Consider the following 16,245-nt stretch of genomic DNA (forward strand, 5'->3'; position numbering starts at 1 on the left):
GGTGAAATGCTTGTAGCTGTACACTGCCCGACCATTAAATGACAGAAGAAAGTTTTACAATATTTACAATTTACAGTTTACTACAGAATTTACAAATTAACTTAGGAATTTACAGTAAAGAATGTGCAAATAGCAGAAGAGATTATAAAGATAAGGATTATAAATTATAGGAATTATAGGATTATAGGAAATGTGTGGTGGTGCGTGTGGTGACGTGTGTGAGAGTCCAGTCTTATAGTGACGTGTGTGGGGAGTCCAGTCCTACACCTGGTTCAGGCCCCGAATAGCCTGGGGGAAGAAGCTCCTCCTCATTCTCTCTGTTTTGGCCTTAAGGGAGCGGAAGCGCTTCCCAGACCTCAACAGTGAGAAGAGTCCATTGTTGGGATGGGAGAGGTCCATCATAATCTTCCTAGCTTTGGACTTGCACCGCTTGGTGTAGATGGACAGCAGGTCAGGAAGCTCTGATTGAATGATGCGTTCTGCCGAGCGCACCACCCTTTGCAGATCTCGTCTGTCCTGCTTGGTGCTGTTCCCAAACCAGGTGCAGATGTTTGCCGCCAGGACGCTCTCGATGGTGCAGGAGTAGAAGTTCTTGAGCACCTTCAGTGGCAGATGGAAGTCTCTAAGTCTTCTGAGGAAGAAGAGACGCTGACGGGCTTTCTTAACCAGGGTGTTGATGTGGCAGGACCATGACAGGTCCTGAGTGATGTGGACACCCAGGTATCGGAAACTGTCCACTCTCTCCACTGGCGTGCCACTGATGATGAGGGGTTTGTAATTCCTCGCCTGCTTTGTAGTGAAGTCCGCGATCAGCTCCTTAGATGCTGCATTTAATGCAGCATCAAATGTTCCTCCTTACTCCTTTGTGTAATGAGGAACAGAAGCACCATGCCGATCAACTGAGATTTGCCAGAACACCCAACTTTGCTAGTCTGTTACTGGTGCCCTATTCTCTTCACAGAGAGAGAAGAAAGCGCTTGAAGGTGCTGTGGCGAATTTTATGATGGTGCCTGCAAAAGATCTGGAATGACCAGTTATGCAGTGCTATCCAAAGATACCCTGAGCGCTGTTAGTTATGTTGAATCCTGAGACGCTGTGCTGGTGTAGTGGCCTTGGGTTTTTTCTTTTGTTTGTGTGTGTGTTTTTTTGTTTTTTTTTTACAATGGGTGGCCTCATGTGACCAGAGTGCTCAAGTAGTTTTAAAGTCCAGTTAAAGGCATTTATTTTCCCCCAGTCTGAATCGTCTGGGACATTATGTGTTGGTGTATCTTGCACCACCCAAATAGCATCCAAGAGCCCCCTGATCACTAGAGTAAAATCAGTCATGTGAGATGAGGAGAGAGCAATGGTCTGTGGTCACCACCTGTACCGCCTCTTGTTTTTGTTAATTGATTGATGGACTTATGCTTCTTAATTGGCCAGGTTCGCTTAAGATTTATAAGCAGTGGACAAAAACCAGGTGTTACACCTTCAAAGAACATCATTAGTAAACAGCCACCAAATCAATAAAGACTCGGGCTTTATAACTCACTCCCATTCAAGGCTAGTAGGTTACTTAATGTGGCAGATATGCCATGTAAATGTGGAGGAGTGAGGAGGTGTAGGGCCTTGTTTGGATGTGGGCCATAGACAGCAAAGGCTGCACTGGCATGTTTGTTCCTCGACTGAGACGAATAAAATGAAGACAATGGTTTTTCTGAGAAACAGATAAGGAGTTATGGATGCTGATGTTCTCCCATCCACCCTTCATGCTCAAAAACAACCTGTGAGAACAAGCAAACAAAATAACAAAGCAGAAAAAAAATGCGGCTCAAGCACACATAAATAAGAAGGTGCACGGTGCCATTATTTATGTGCTAATACTCCTTCATTCTTACAAATTCAGACAAACATGTTGTGAACTATGGCTTGGCAACAAATAAAGTCTTATAATGCTCAGAAATCAGTCATGTTGGTTATAAAGTTTACTCTTTTCTTGCAGGATAATACTTGCGTTGGGTTGCACTTTGATATTAATTGACATAATGTGGACTCTAACTTTTATCGGCTGTCACTCTACTTTCCAAGGTAATTGCTCTGTTCTCGGAGTACAGTGGCAGAAAATCAATAGTGGGAGCAGCAAAAGCAGTCAGACAGTTAGAAAGGGCACCAAGATGCCATGCTCTCAAAGTTTGTAATTTCACTTGGTGAGTACTATGATATTGTTAGTGACAGGAATGAAAATAAGCCCTGTGCTCTAATAGGCAAGACTCGTCCTTTAGACTCATTGATTACCTCTCATTCTCCTGTCCTGAGGTGATCTTTAATGGACAACAGTTTCTCAGTGATTTTGCTGACAGCACTCTTTCAACACCCGCTGGATGGTGTCAAGAAAAGACATGGTCATCAGGATAAAATTCAGTTTTCTTTTTTTTTTCTTAGTTCCTCTAAAGTTCCCATTTTTTAATGACTTTCCCCAAACTACATACATTTACTTCACCTCTTCTTTCTTCTAAAACATGACATTTCCAGTTTTGTTGTAATGATTTAGTTCTGTTCTCTTCTCAAAGTCATGACCCCGTGGTTTGGTCCAGCAGCCAACAGGCATCTAGGTGCGATGTTGTGTGGTGGAGAGAACCAGTGAGGGTGAGCCAAAGTTCAGCCGGGTCACCGGGGCCAGATAGACTCTCTGCTGCCGGTGCGCTCCGATGTGTGTACGCACACGCAGGACCGGGCATGTGCGCGTGGCCGCCTGCCATGCCTGCGGTGTCCCTCTGACGACTGTGTGTGACTATGTTCATGTGTTGTGAAACAAATGGAGAGTGTGTCTCCTCGTACGTTGTCCCCATGCTAGCGGCTTAATGAGCTGGTAGCTGGCAGCCAATCACGGTCACCGGCAACCTCCGAGGTCGCACCAAGGCGTCGTGTGTAAACAGCGCAGCGGTCACTCCCACGTTTGACACACTCCTGACAAGATGCGCGCACGCACACACACACTTTATCTAGAGGTCACGGTGGTTAGGGCACAGTTTTAGCAGAAAAACATGCACAGATGATTACATGCAGACAGTATACACATGAGTAGACACACCTTCCTGACGCACCACTATGTGTGTTTGCGTTGTGTGCGCCATTACTGTATCTGAGGCGAGAAGGGACACAGACAGCAGGTTTCATTGCATGTGACTCAGAGAGAGTCTGTCCCAGCTGACTGCACTTGCTAAAAAGATTTACACACATTTGTTTGTGTATAAATATCTACAGGAAGAGTGTTTAACCTCGAATGCCCACACTCTTTCATGGCATGCATTTTCATTTCTCTTTGCTATTTGGGCTGATTGGGACCTGATGAATGTAAAAACAAAGAATTAGTGATGTTTTTTTTTGTTTGTTTTTTTACCTGATTTTGGTTTCTGAGAAAAATTAGATCCACATATGAGGACATTCGCTTTAAGTTTCGATAGAAGAGTGGCAGTATAACCTCCTTGTAAGCGGATATCAGGCCCTTGTAGAGGGCCTGATATCAGTTTCAGTATTTTGGTCTAGACAACACAAAATGTGATGTCCACATACGTGGACGCCAGGTAGGAGTGCATACATATCTGTAGCGCGAGGAGAGGAGAAATTAAAGACACACACACAAAAAATAAAAAATAAAAGAAATCAGAAAGAAATTCACCTGAAATCCACAGGCTGAATGAGGGGAATACACAAACCAGTACATCAGGGACTCTTCTTGCTTGCAGTAAGATTAACAGTAAATATCTGTGGGCTGTGGAAAAGGGTAGCTGTGTGTAATTTTATTCAGAATGTGGAATATAAACAAACAAGTTATGCAACTTTTACACGATGAAAGTAAATACACGATGGTGATTATCTGGGTCACTCTTCTCTGCAATCATCTCTGCCTGACCAAAACTCAGGACAGTAAGAACTACGCTCCCATGATCGCTGAAGTTTCACATGATATTTTCATTCCCATGAAGTCAAAAGTTGCTGTTTTGTCAAAGCTGCTTGCTTAAATATGCACAAGCCAAACCAAGTGTAGTAGATTTTAGCATCTAAACCTAAGTAGTGAAGAGAGTGAAACAGTAGGTGAAACAGTCTCTTGGGTGACATACTTGTGATACCAATTAGAGATGGACCGATCCGATATTACGTATCGGTATCGGTCCGATACTGACCTAAATTACTGGATCGGATATCGGAGAAAAATAAAAAAATGTAATCCGATCCATTAAATATCACGAAAGCACCTCACAAAACTTGCAACACGCCGTAACTCACCTCAGAACGTTAGCACGTCGGAGCAGTATGCATCACGTGATAGAGCAGCTGTGGCATGCGGGACCTGTCGGTGGTCTGGATAGCATTTGGAGCTTCGCTAGCAACCTGGCATTTCATCTCCGACAAAGTTTTCCCGAGAGAAGTAAAGCAAGTGTGTAAGTCCATCTCTAAATGTTTGTAAAGCATTCCTGCGTTAAGCTTAACAAACGATATATGGAGCGACTGCCTCTCCTGCTGCTACTTCAATCATGAAACTGCTTAACGATCAGCTGATCAGCTTTTCTGTCGCTAGTCCTTGTCTCTAGTTTGCTTTTGGCCCACTTTGCACCAGAAAGAGGAAACCAGCGGCTGAACAACAGCAGCACGTTTAAACTTGATCAGCTGTTGTTAGAATTTATTTAATATTACTTTCTACTGAGGATCTTTTTCTACGTAGCTGACGCTGGTAACTGTGCAGGGGCGGATCTAGCAAAGTTTAGCCAGGGGGGCCGATAGGGCATTAACAGGGAAAAGGGGGCACAAAGACATACTTTTCTTTCTTATTCTCATTTAAAATGTCTAGCTTTTAATAAATAATTATCTGACACCCAAAGTTTTAATTTGATGTAAAATGAATAGAAGTCAATTACTGTATATAGTAACTATTAAGTCTAATATATATACCCTAGTAAGCTATAGTACTTTTTCCTTTGGGAAGGTACCATCTGTGCAGTCTGCAATTCTGTTGAAGAAAGATGTTGAATCTATTTAATATTTCTTGAAAAATAATTGATTTCTGTGCATTTTTTTCCACACTGCATCAAATTAAGGTTGATTACGTCGATTAAGCATCATGAGGTGGAGCGTGAGGGGTGGTTCCCTATTTTTTATTTATTTAATTTTGTTGTTGCTGGGAGTTGGAACCCTATTAGTTAGGTTGCTTAATATTTATGCTAAGTACTCTTTAAAATACCAGAATAGGGAGGATGGTGTAGGTTTGAGTTTATTAGATTGATCAGTATTGCTGAACTATGAAATATTTTTTTTTGCATACAGGTATAACAGAATAGCTTTAGTGTAGTTGTTGTTTTAAACTTGAGTATGAACTTATACAAAATGCAGCAAGATATAAAAAAAAAACAGTTTTATTGATTAAAAAACACTATATCGGATTCATATCGGTATCGGCAGATATCCAAATTTATGATATCGGTATCGGACATAAAAAAGTGGTATCGTGCCATCTCTAATACCAATTATGTCACGACAATTATCGCTCTGACACAGAGTTTATATTATGCTCTATACTTTATGCTAGCAGACAGCAGTCCAGGGATGTCTGTGTGCAGACAGCTCTGTTGCCAGAGGGGGCAGTGTACAAAACATGTGGTACACTGGTCTGTGGGGCACTCGTGCTTGTGTTGTTGTTGGTCCATCAGCCAGCCACAGAGAAGAGCAAAGTTAGAACATACAAATACATTTCCTGTAAACTCTGCTGTCACTTCATTTCCTTTCCAATCAGCATTTCACAGATGGACATGCCATCTGTGCTGTCAGGATCTTTGATGATGTAAATTGTAAATTGTGCTTGAGACCCCACTTTGTAACCTGACGTGCACCTCCTTGGAAATGTCACTACACATTGCGTGTAGTGATTGGCCTATTCAGTACCATCAGTGCCTCCTAAACTCATCCAGTTAAAATTTTCACAACAGTTTAAAAATAGAAAAAAAATGACCATTGCTCAATACAAGTACTAACACATGCCAGCAAATTCCTGGAGAGAAATTGCTGAAACCAGGGAAAGAAGTGAAAACATTTGAGAACTTAGTTTGCCACAAAAAGAGAAATAGTGGAGACCCAGGAGGAAAAAAAACTCCCAGCATTTTCTTTGATTCTATTATGGCTAGCATTGCATATAAAACACTTGCATAATGCACAAGGTTGACTCCTGGCGAGTGCATTGGCCACTTGCGTAGATTATATCTGGCTCTACAAAGATTTACTGCAGAAGTCTAAATCAGACATAAGCATGGGATTATACTATCTTGTGCACATGCACGTGGACAGCTGTGGACGGCAGATTTCCTAGTCCACTTGGAGGAGGCATGGGTAGCTTTCTGCTGTTGCACTGTGGCATCTTTGTGGTTTCCTTTATCATTATGTGTACTTTGAAGGTAATGTATGAAGGTACCATTACAAAGGTACATCTCCTGTTTGTCTCTGTGATGACAGCATCTGACTGAATAGCAGTGCCTGACCATTGAAATTCATACAGTTTGCCAAATGATCAAGCTTTATTTAAGCTGGCAGCAATAAAATTACGCTTTTAGTCATGTCGGCCTATTGAAAATAAACTCAAACAACTGAAATTAAAATCTAAAATGTCTTGCACAAAACAGGTAAAGGTGCATTTAAGGATTTAAAGCTTAGACAGTTATCCCTAAAGGACCAATAGCAAGAATTACAGGAATGGCAGCAGAAGTAATGTGAAGGAGTGCTTGATACACTGTTTCTCCTACATCCTGGCAGTGATTTGGGTTATTTCGCAGCAGACAGATGTCAGGATTTCAGGGAAGAAGAAGGAGGAGATGTCATCTGCTCACAATGATGTAACAATAGTTAATTGGGTGCTGTTTTGAATTTGCATTGTTTACTTGCAAAACACATCCTGTGAGTGATCATCATAAGAACTCTGATTTAGTTTGTTCGTCAGGCAGACTTTCAGTAAACGGCAGGTCAGAAATTTTTGCTCAGTCTGCCTCTCATTGTGACAGACTGTGTCAATATTATCTGTCTGTCCCAATGGGGAAGTGAATCTCCCTCAATCCATTTGTTTCACTCTCTGGAGGAAATTCAGATGACCACCCCACCCCAGAGTCTGTACACACACACACACACACACACACACACACACACACACACACACACACACACACACACACACACACACACACACACACACACACACACACACACACACACACACACACAGTCTCCTTCTTCCCTCTGCCACAATAGTGTTGTCAAGTGGGGAGAGTGAGTTTGTATGGGCTGAGCTGGTAGTTTGGTCTCCTTGTTGTTTGCTGTGAGGGTGTTGTGGCTCCATGTGCGGCCTTGTCTAACACCACCAGCCACCCACCCACCCACACACACACTTTGTCCTCAGTCCACCCTCTGTCTGAGACCACACACATGCACATCAATGTGCGCATTATTCTGAAAATGCATTTTTAAGTTTAACAAGACAACAAAACACATCCTGGCTTTGCTATGGACACAAACTGAGGAGCTGAATGTGACTGGAGGAAAGCCCCAACACATAATCTTCTCTAGTTTTAATCATTCCAGCTATTTGCATTGTGCCAGGCTTCCTGTTAAGGGGATTTTCGTGTCATTTGAAAGTGAAGTTTCCAGTCTGGCTTTCAGTTGTTAAACTGCAGCCACTAAACAACAATTAGCCCCACACTTTTAAATACTTATTAATTTAGTTCCAAGTCTTACCAGGTAAAATTGAGCTCCTGTGCTTTCAGTGGTGTAAGTTGTAAGACAGTCAGGTTGCACAGACATGCAGCCCAGAACAAGTGTATTAAGTGTGTCATTCTAACTCTTGACATAAACATTCCTGGTTGGGTTCTAAACAGAGCTGAGCAAGGCTGAAACATCCACACAGGACAGAACCAACAGTGTCATGATCCCAACAAAGATCATGACAAGCCTTAGACCTGATCACATAATTTGAACATACTTCTTAAAACTGCCTGCTTGGTAGAGCTGACAATGACCTGGGAGGACGCAGTTGAAGAGGCCCAGGAATACAAGAGCCTGAAGTATGCTGAACTAGTAGCTGATGCAGAGCAAAGTGCATGGAAAGCCAGATTTTGTCCATTTCAGGTTGGCGGCAGAGGACTTGAGGGCAAGTCAACTATTAAGCTGATGAAGGACATGGGCGTTCAAGGAAAAGCTCCTTGGTAAACCTCCTACTAAATTTGCGAACAGCCTATTAGTTGACTTTGGAGACAGCACCTGGACCCAAATAAGGGGGGGGGGGGGGGGGCACACCTGGGACACCAGATGTTGCTAATGAGGACTCTGGAGGTATTGTGGGCCTATCATCGAAACACCTATGAAGCATGGTGCCCACCTAATGACCCAATTAACTCCCAGATAACGTAGGCTATAAGGCACAGGTGTCGAACTCCAGGTCTCGAGGGCCAGTGTCCTGCAGGTTTTAGTTGTGTCTTTGATCCAACACAGCTGATTTAAATGGCTAGATTACCTCCTCAACATCCCTTGAAGTTCTCCAGAAGCCTGGTAATCAACTAATCATTTGATTCAGGTGTGCTGAAACAGGGTGATGTCTGAAACCTGCAGGATCTTACCTAGATCTCACCTTGGGTCAACACACCTGAATCACATGATTAGTTCATTACCACACCTCTGGAGAACTTCAGGACATGTTGAGGAGCTAATTTAGCCATTTAAATCAGCTGTGTTGGTTCAAGGACAATTCTAAAACCTGCAGGGACACCGGCCCTCGTGGACTGAGATTGCCCACCCCTGGGCTAGGCTTATAAGAGAACTACAACATCTTTAGTAATAGCTTACTAATAATGTAGTAAGGTATCCTTGGAAAAACCCATCTTTTCCAAAACAGCAGCTGTAATTCAACTTGGTTTAGGGTCACAATTAAGACCAATTTACCACTATGATGAAAAGCTCAATTCTAACCAATACTTTGGAACAGACTATTAATTGAACAACGTCCTTTTGTAGCAGGAGGCACCCAAATGACCTCACTTTCTAAAAATGTACAAACTCAAAATATCAGGCCCTCCCAAAGACTGCACAAATATGTCCAAAGTCTTGTGCTCCAAATTTGTCATCATTCTAATTCTTTATACAATGGCTTGGTATTTGGTTTTCCCGCACATCCTCTTGCACAGTTTCCTGTTATTATCTTACAAAGAGCTGACGTCATACTTACAGGACTGTACATATCTGTGAGAGAGAAAATCAATAGAGTAAGAGTGTTTTCTCCAAAATTTGTCTGTCCATTTCAAACTAGCTGTTCTCTTATACATCATGTCTGCACAAATCAGTCATTTCAGGGTGGATGTATAAGGTGTCTTTTTTCCCCCTTGGTCCACTGAGAAATTAACTTTCCTGCACAGAGAACTCAGTTCACAGGGTCTGGACAGGGTATCGGCTGTGTCCTCATGCTTGGAGTGAAAATGGTTGTGGAGAGTTTATTTGCTCCGGGACATTAAGTCAGTTGTTCATTAATCCTGATTTTCAGTCCTTGGAAAAAAAAAAAAAACTGGAGTTGTACTGGTGCCAGCAGATCCCCATGATAGCTAGAAGTATTTTAAGAACCAGTTTATTTGTCCCTGGGCTCTTAGTTACAGTAACTAGGCATTATCTCATTTCCAGATATCCAGTGAGGTTTGCAGAAGTGAAACATGAAGTGCTTGCTCTTCCATTTCTTCTCCCTGTCCTGTTTTTCTCTGAGACGTGCTAAAATCCATTTCAATTTGCCTCCATTCCCTCTTTTTTATCGCACCCTTCTCAATATACTGCTGTGCACTTGCCCTTCTCATGAAATTGGAAGGGAAGTAACTTAAAATGAGGAATTGTTCTTTCTAACCAGAACTATATTTGTATCTGGTTTCTTGGGGAAAGGTGTTGTAATGTGGTACCCTCATTGCAAAACGCTGCTTGTATTCACATCCTCAAAACCCACACATACGTTTCCTTATGGCTTATTGTGCAGAAATCTAACCATTGAAAATTTTAAAATCCTGAATATCCGACAGTAACCTCAAAATTATTTTGCTCAATTGCTTCTAAAGAAAACCGGTCAATTTTTGTGACAGTGAATCTTCAAAAAGTCACATGAAGATTACTTAATAGTGAAAAAAAGGAACCAAATCAACTAACGTGAAAAACAACCTTTATGGGAAAATATTGTCACATTTTTTTTTGCCAGGTTTCTATATGTACAAGTATTTGTATGTAGTGTTTTAAAAAATAAAGTCTCCACCAAGTAAACATGTTTGAAACTAACATCTATTCTATTGTTTCCTATAAATGCATTAAAAATGATCTTTTACTGCATTGCATCATTTAAAATTTTAAATCCTCATTATGACCACACGATTATTGCACACGTTTGTGCTGATGCCAGCTGGAAAAGTTGCAGAGAGATGGTGGCATTCTTGGTGGTGAAAGTTTTTCACAGCAAAGCAATTCAAAAAATAACTGAATTGCTGTATATTTGTATGATATTATGTAATTATATGCTCTCTTATATGGTCTTTTGTAAAGGGTCATTCTGATCTTTTCAAACTAAGGATAGGATTAAGTAAAACCATGCTTGGCTAATAAAGAAAAATATCTACAAAAATAATAATTATTCTATTTTTGACAGCAGTTCGATTTTCAACTTTGTACAAAGAATTGGGGAAGGACAGTTCTTGCTTTCACATGACAACATTCACGTGCTCGTGTTTGTTTTGGTGCAGTTTTGGGCTGGGTTTCTGGGTTACAGGCAAGTGAAAGAGAAAGTTTTCACCATAAGACTCTTTGCAGTGCTGTGAAAAACTAAGTTCACTCCATAATTCGTAACTTGAGCATTAATATCCAAAACCTTCATGAGAAAGTTGATTTCTGACTGTGGAAAAAACATATTGCTTGATATCAGTCTTCAGCCCCATTAATCATTCAAAGGTAGCCAATTCATTTGGTAATTCTTTTTTTCACATCACCGTACCCTTTTTAGCTTTTCTGACATACTGCATACAGCACACATTGTTTGCTCCCTGGACATGGAAACATGTCCAGGGAGAAGAGGCTTTCTCCTAAAAACTCTTCCAAACAAACCATACTTGTTCAGTCTTTTTCTAATTCTACTGCTTTTATTGTAGATTATACCATTTCTTTTTTTTTTTTAAATGCTTTATCATTTTTATTCTTTACCAGTGTAGGGGAAACTGTCTATCTATCTATCTATCTATCTATCTATCTATCTATCTATCTATCTATCTATCTATCTATCTATCTATCTATCTATCTATCTATCTATCTATCTATCTATCTATCTATCTATCTATCTATCTATCTATCTATCTATCTATCTATCTATCTCTGTCTGTCTGTCTGTCTGTCTGTCACCTCTTTTTGCATTTTTTTCTCAGGATTGCTCAGTCTTATCTTGGGATGGATTTGCTGGAATGTCCACTCCTGGGAAGACTGTGACTATACACCTAAATTCTCCAGATTAGTAAAGTGCCAAAATCTAGTCACACTTGATAATGATGAATTAGTCAAGTTTATTTGTTTAGCACCATTTGGCTACTAATTTTCCTCTTAATTCTTTTGGAAGCAGTAAAGGTGCAGTGGGTTTTTCACTGGAAAAGACTGTAAGTCTTTCTACTGACTTAGAAAAGCCATGGTATTCCTTCAGAAGTGCTAGAAGAGATGGCTGGAGACAGAGACTTCTGGACATGTCTGCCTGACTGTCCCTACAACCTGGACCCAGATAGGTGGTAGAAAATGGATGCTTTAAAACAAAAAACTCAAGCTGTTCTGTTAGCTTGAAAGGGAATGACATTATCAAGTACATATGCGTGTGGTTATTGCATGTCCAAATACGAGTAACATATTATCAGTGATGATTACATTCCAAAGAAAAAGCAAACCCTCAGTGTTGCAGTTTTTTGTAACCACCAGCTTCATCATCACTCACTCTTTGGTGTTGTTATCAGCTCTAGCTAACTCTCAGCACTGTCACTCTGTAATGACCCTGATCTCTCTTCTGCACTCTCTGTCACTCTCTAATCCGTCGTTGTCCTCTCTGGCCCAGTGGTTATTATGTCGTAGCTCAGTTGCCCTGTCCTGCCCCTTTCCTTATAGGACGTGTGTGTGCGTGCATGTGATGTCCCATTTTCTGTGTGGGCGTCTGTTTGGGTTCTCTGGATGAATAAAGAGGGCTAACTGCTGATTCAGCATGTGGACTTGGTTAAAACATCAACTATGAAGTCACACATTAATAAGCAAATTCATTTAAATCCACAAGTTGAAAACCAAGAGAACGCGAACAAAACAAAGCAAACACCCACACACACCTCCACCTACTCACAGAGGTAAGTAAGGGTGGATGTGTGTAGAGCACATTTTCAGCTTTACGTTATTGTGTACTGTTGTTACTTTTTTCTTTAATGAACCTTGTACTGAACTTGCACGTGTACGTGTTTGTGTACCCCTGTGCGTACATGCACATGCCTGCATAAACATTGTGAGGCAAGTGCAGTGGAAATTCTGACAGTGGAGGTGTGCCGCAGCCTTGTAGGCTTTAGCTTATGTAAGGAGCCAGGTGTATCTGTTTATAACACACGGCACAAACACACAGGGCATAAAATACGTGATGAAAACCTTGTAAAATTTGACAAATGAGTGCTGCCCTGATTACATATGTACCAAATATCTATTAACAGACAAACCATACTTATTTAGCCTTATAGGTACTTTCGGCTGCCTCCTTATTTCCCAACGGGCTGCCACAATAGATGGATCCACATACCTGATTTGGCAGAGCTTTTGTGCCAGATGCCCAGCACTCCTATTTATCCAGGGGTGGGATCAGCAGTGTGAGTACACAAGCTCGTGACCCCTTGAGGCTGGGCTGCGTCTCCTCCCTGTCTCAAACTGAGGACCTTTAACTTTTAGTGTGAAACATGAGAAAGAAAAGACAAGAAAAAGACTTGGACTTCAAGTTTTGAACTGATCAAGGACAAGTACACACGCTGAATTTTTCATCCCAGTGGTTGCTCAGCTTTCTTTAATATCTGAAGATGGTGCTTTAAAAGCAAAGAAAAGAAACTGGTTGTCAAATGGCAAACGTGATGATGCATGAGGATATATTCTACTGGGAATAACCATTACGATGGATTGGTGAACTCAGTGGTGCACATTAAAATAGACAGTAGCAAAAACAAAGAAAGTAGAGAGGTTGAGTGTAATCATAATGAAACCTTTTAATTTCTTGTGTGTAACACTGCAAATTTCAACTTCTGAGTTTAAATATGCTATGGGCTATAAATAAAACAGACCAGTATTGATCATGCAGTATTGATCTGATACCAGTACCAGCTTTGGTATCAATACTCCCCATTACCTTCCACACCACCTTCCATCCCTCAACCTACCAATCAATCTACTCAGGTGCAGCAAGATGGACAAAAACCCCTTGAAACATGTGTAACTGTGAAAAAATACATCCCAATCTTCTAGTGGCAAAAGGATCAATTGTAAGAGGTCAGACATAAAGCCCAGAGAGAATTTCTTCTCTTTCTTTGTTTTTTCCAGACCATTTATCTTCCAAACGTCATCTCAATTTGACCAGGACCGCACGCTTCACTTCAGACATACTATCAGCTGTTCAGCACTTCACCGCTATACTTGTCAGTCCTTGTCCATTCTCTGCTGATAACTTAAAAACACAAGACCAGGCTTTTCACAAAACCACAAGTCAACACTTGACATCCTCTCTTTCTCTCACCCCCCCAGCAGTCCCACCGCTCCCCCTCTGTCTGTTTCTCTGGATGTTGACAATGACATTTTCTGTGCGCAAGTGACTAAGACACAAAGAATGTGAGTCTGTGTGCGACGGCGATGCACACAGAGTCTACGGACTGTCACAGGCTGTCAGGGCCAGAGAGAGAGAAAGATGAGTCTGACAAAATGAAACCAAGACAATATTTCAGTCTCCCGTTGTGGCCAAATGGGGGGCATGAACCTGGTGTGACAGTCAGAAAAAAAAAAAAAAGAGTCAGAGAGAAAACAAAGAAAGACATTTTTTTTAAAGATTTAAGTGTGTGAACAGTAATAAGGAAATCTGAGCGAGTAATAATGTGTTATTATAAAGCAAAGAGTAAATATCAGATTTGTAGCTGCTATAATGAACGGCTTCATAATTCAGTGGATTATACATTCGCCTAACAAGCAAAAGATCCTCAGTTAGATCCTGGGAGGAGACACAATTCCCATTTGGGGTTGTGTCAGGAAGGGCTTCTGGTATAAAGATCTGCCAAATCAAATATGCAAAGCTATTTGCTGTGGCTACCCCCTCTGAACCAGGGAGCAGCCAAAAGCAGTATTATTTAGAACTACTGCAATGCAATGCATCATAGACATGTTTTAAAAGTGAATTGCATGGTCCCTTTAAAACTGTACTAATCCATCTCAGTGCTACAGTTCTAGATATAATCCAAAGGTTCAAATGAATTGTACCAAATTAAATCCCCTTCAAGGTTTTCTCCTTTTGCTCTGCTGCTATTTTCAGATTGTGTTCTCGCCTCGATCTGTCTGTGCCATCAGCAACCTGATTTTCATGTCTTTTATTGTCGCTGTGGTGTTTGTGGTGTGCATTTATAGCTATGGAGGCACCGAAAATATAGACTGAACAAAACCACATCAAACAACTGTAAGCAATTTAACATTTATCTTTATTTTGATACCACCGACTCTCGCTTTTTTACTGAAATGCTTAGAACCATATGGAGTCTATGAAATGCAAAAGTGCCGTAAACCTGGTTTCTTTTTGACAATAAAGGATATTTCTTTTCTATTCTTGGAGACAGACATGTGCTGTAAGGTTTAAATGAATGCATATCCTCTATTCTCAGTCACTATTCAAAAGTCTTGTTGAGTAAAACATGATGTTAATTATGTATATCCTGGTCCCTAAAAAAGGAACAGTAAAGCAGGGTGTGCTTTGGTGGAAGCCTGCTTTGTGACTGACAAGCTTCTGTATTAGTGTGATGTCAGCTCCACCCTCACTCATGGCATCTAGTCTATATGGTGATGGCAAGGATTTATAACAGGAACTCACTAACTAATGAATGATGTCATTCACTGTGGACATCTTTTCCAGCACGTCGTTAAACATTTGAATGTGTATGAACTTGCATTCTTAAACTGGAAAAATCCAATAATCATAATAATAATCTCTCTCAAGTTCTCACACTGGCAAACTCTAATACGTATGTGCATGCTTGTTTGGGCGCATTTATGTGTTTTGTATCGGAGCAATGTTTTCCAGCTTCCCAGACAGGAAGTGCTACCTTAGCAACACGAAGAAAATACAGGAAGTACAAACTGAGTGCCTCAAATTCCAGCATTTTCTTACGCCAGCATGATGGAGCAAGAGCCAGAAAGACAGAGAACAATGAGCAGCACACACAGCCTCACCAAAAAGACACAAATGTTCAAACTGGAGGGCTCGAGTCACACAGATGACTAGACACAGACAAAAGGTCAATTATGAAGCCGAAGACAGAAAAGGCAAGTATGGCAGATATGGGCGAATACACACGTGCTGTATCTGCAGAAACAGTCTCAGCAGGAATGTCACTGCTGTCCTGCAGTAATAATAAATCCAGCGTGCTAATACAATACGTCAACAGAAATGATCCCAGTCCCAGCTCACGTGTATTTTCAGAAAAAGTACAGTTTCATCCTTTAATGGAAACTTTGCCTACATCTCCAATGATCTGAAATGATTATATAAATCATGGTCCTTCATTTGTCCCTGGCTCATAACTTGCTGTGTTTTGTATAAAAAGACATAACCACTAGCGTGTAATCTCTGGGTTGGCATTTTTAATTTCCAGTTAATAGAGACAACTGTAACACATTTGACCAACGACAAATCCTACATCACTGGTTAATGCTGCTAAGTTCAAAGCAAGAAGTTCTTGTGTTAGAACCTAGGCTAAGGTTTTCTGCATGTTTTCATTCAGCATTCCCAGATTTTCTTCAGCAGCACTGATTACGCTTAATATCTAACAACATGTGACATGTGACCTGGTTTTCCTTCAATCCATCCATCCCTTTCAGCTCATCCGTGGGGACAACAAGACGTTTACAACCTAAGATAAGATAAGATAAGATAACTCTTTATTGTCATTGCACAGTCATACATAGTACAGTAGTACAATG

This window comes from Aulonocara sp. 'chitande type north' Nkhata Bay, linkage group LG6 (assembly GCF_057382095.1).
Source record: "Aulonocara sp. 'chitande type north' Nkhata Bay isolate Kocher_YH1m ecotype deep benthic linkage group LG6, A_spYH_male_GT1.1, whole genome shotgun sequence".
In the NCBI taxonomy this organism is placed as follows: Eukaryota; Metazoa; Chordata; class Actinopteri; order Cichliformes; family Cichlidae; genus Aulonocara; species Aulonocara sp. 'chitande type north' Nkhata Bay.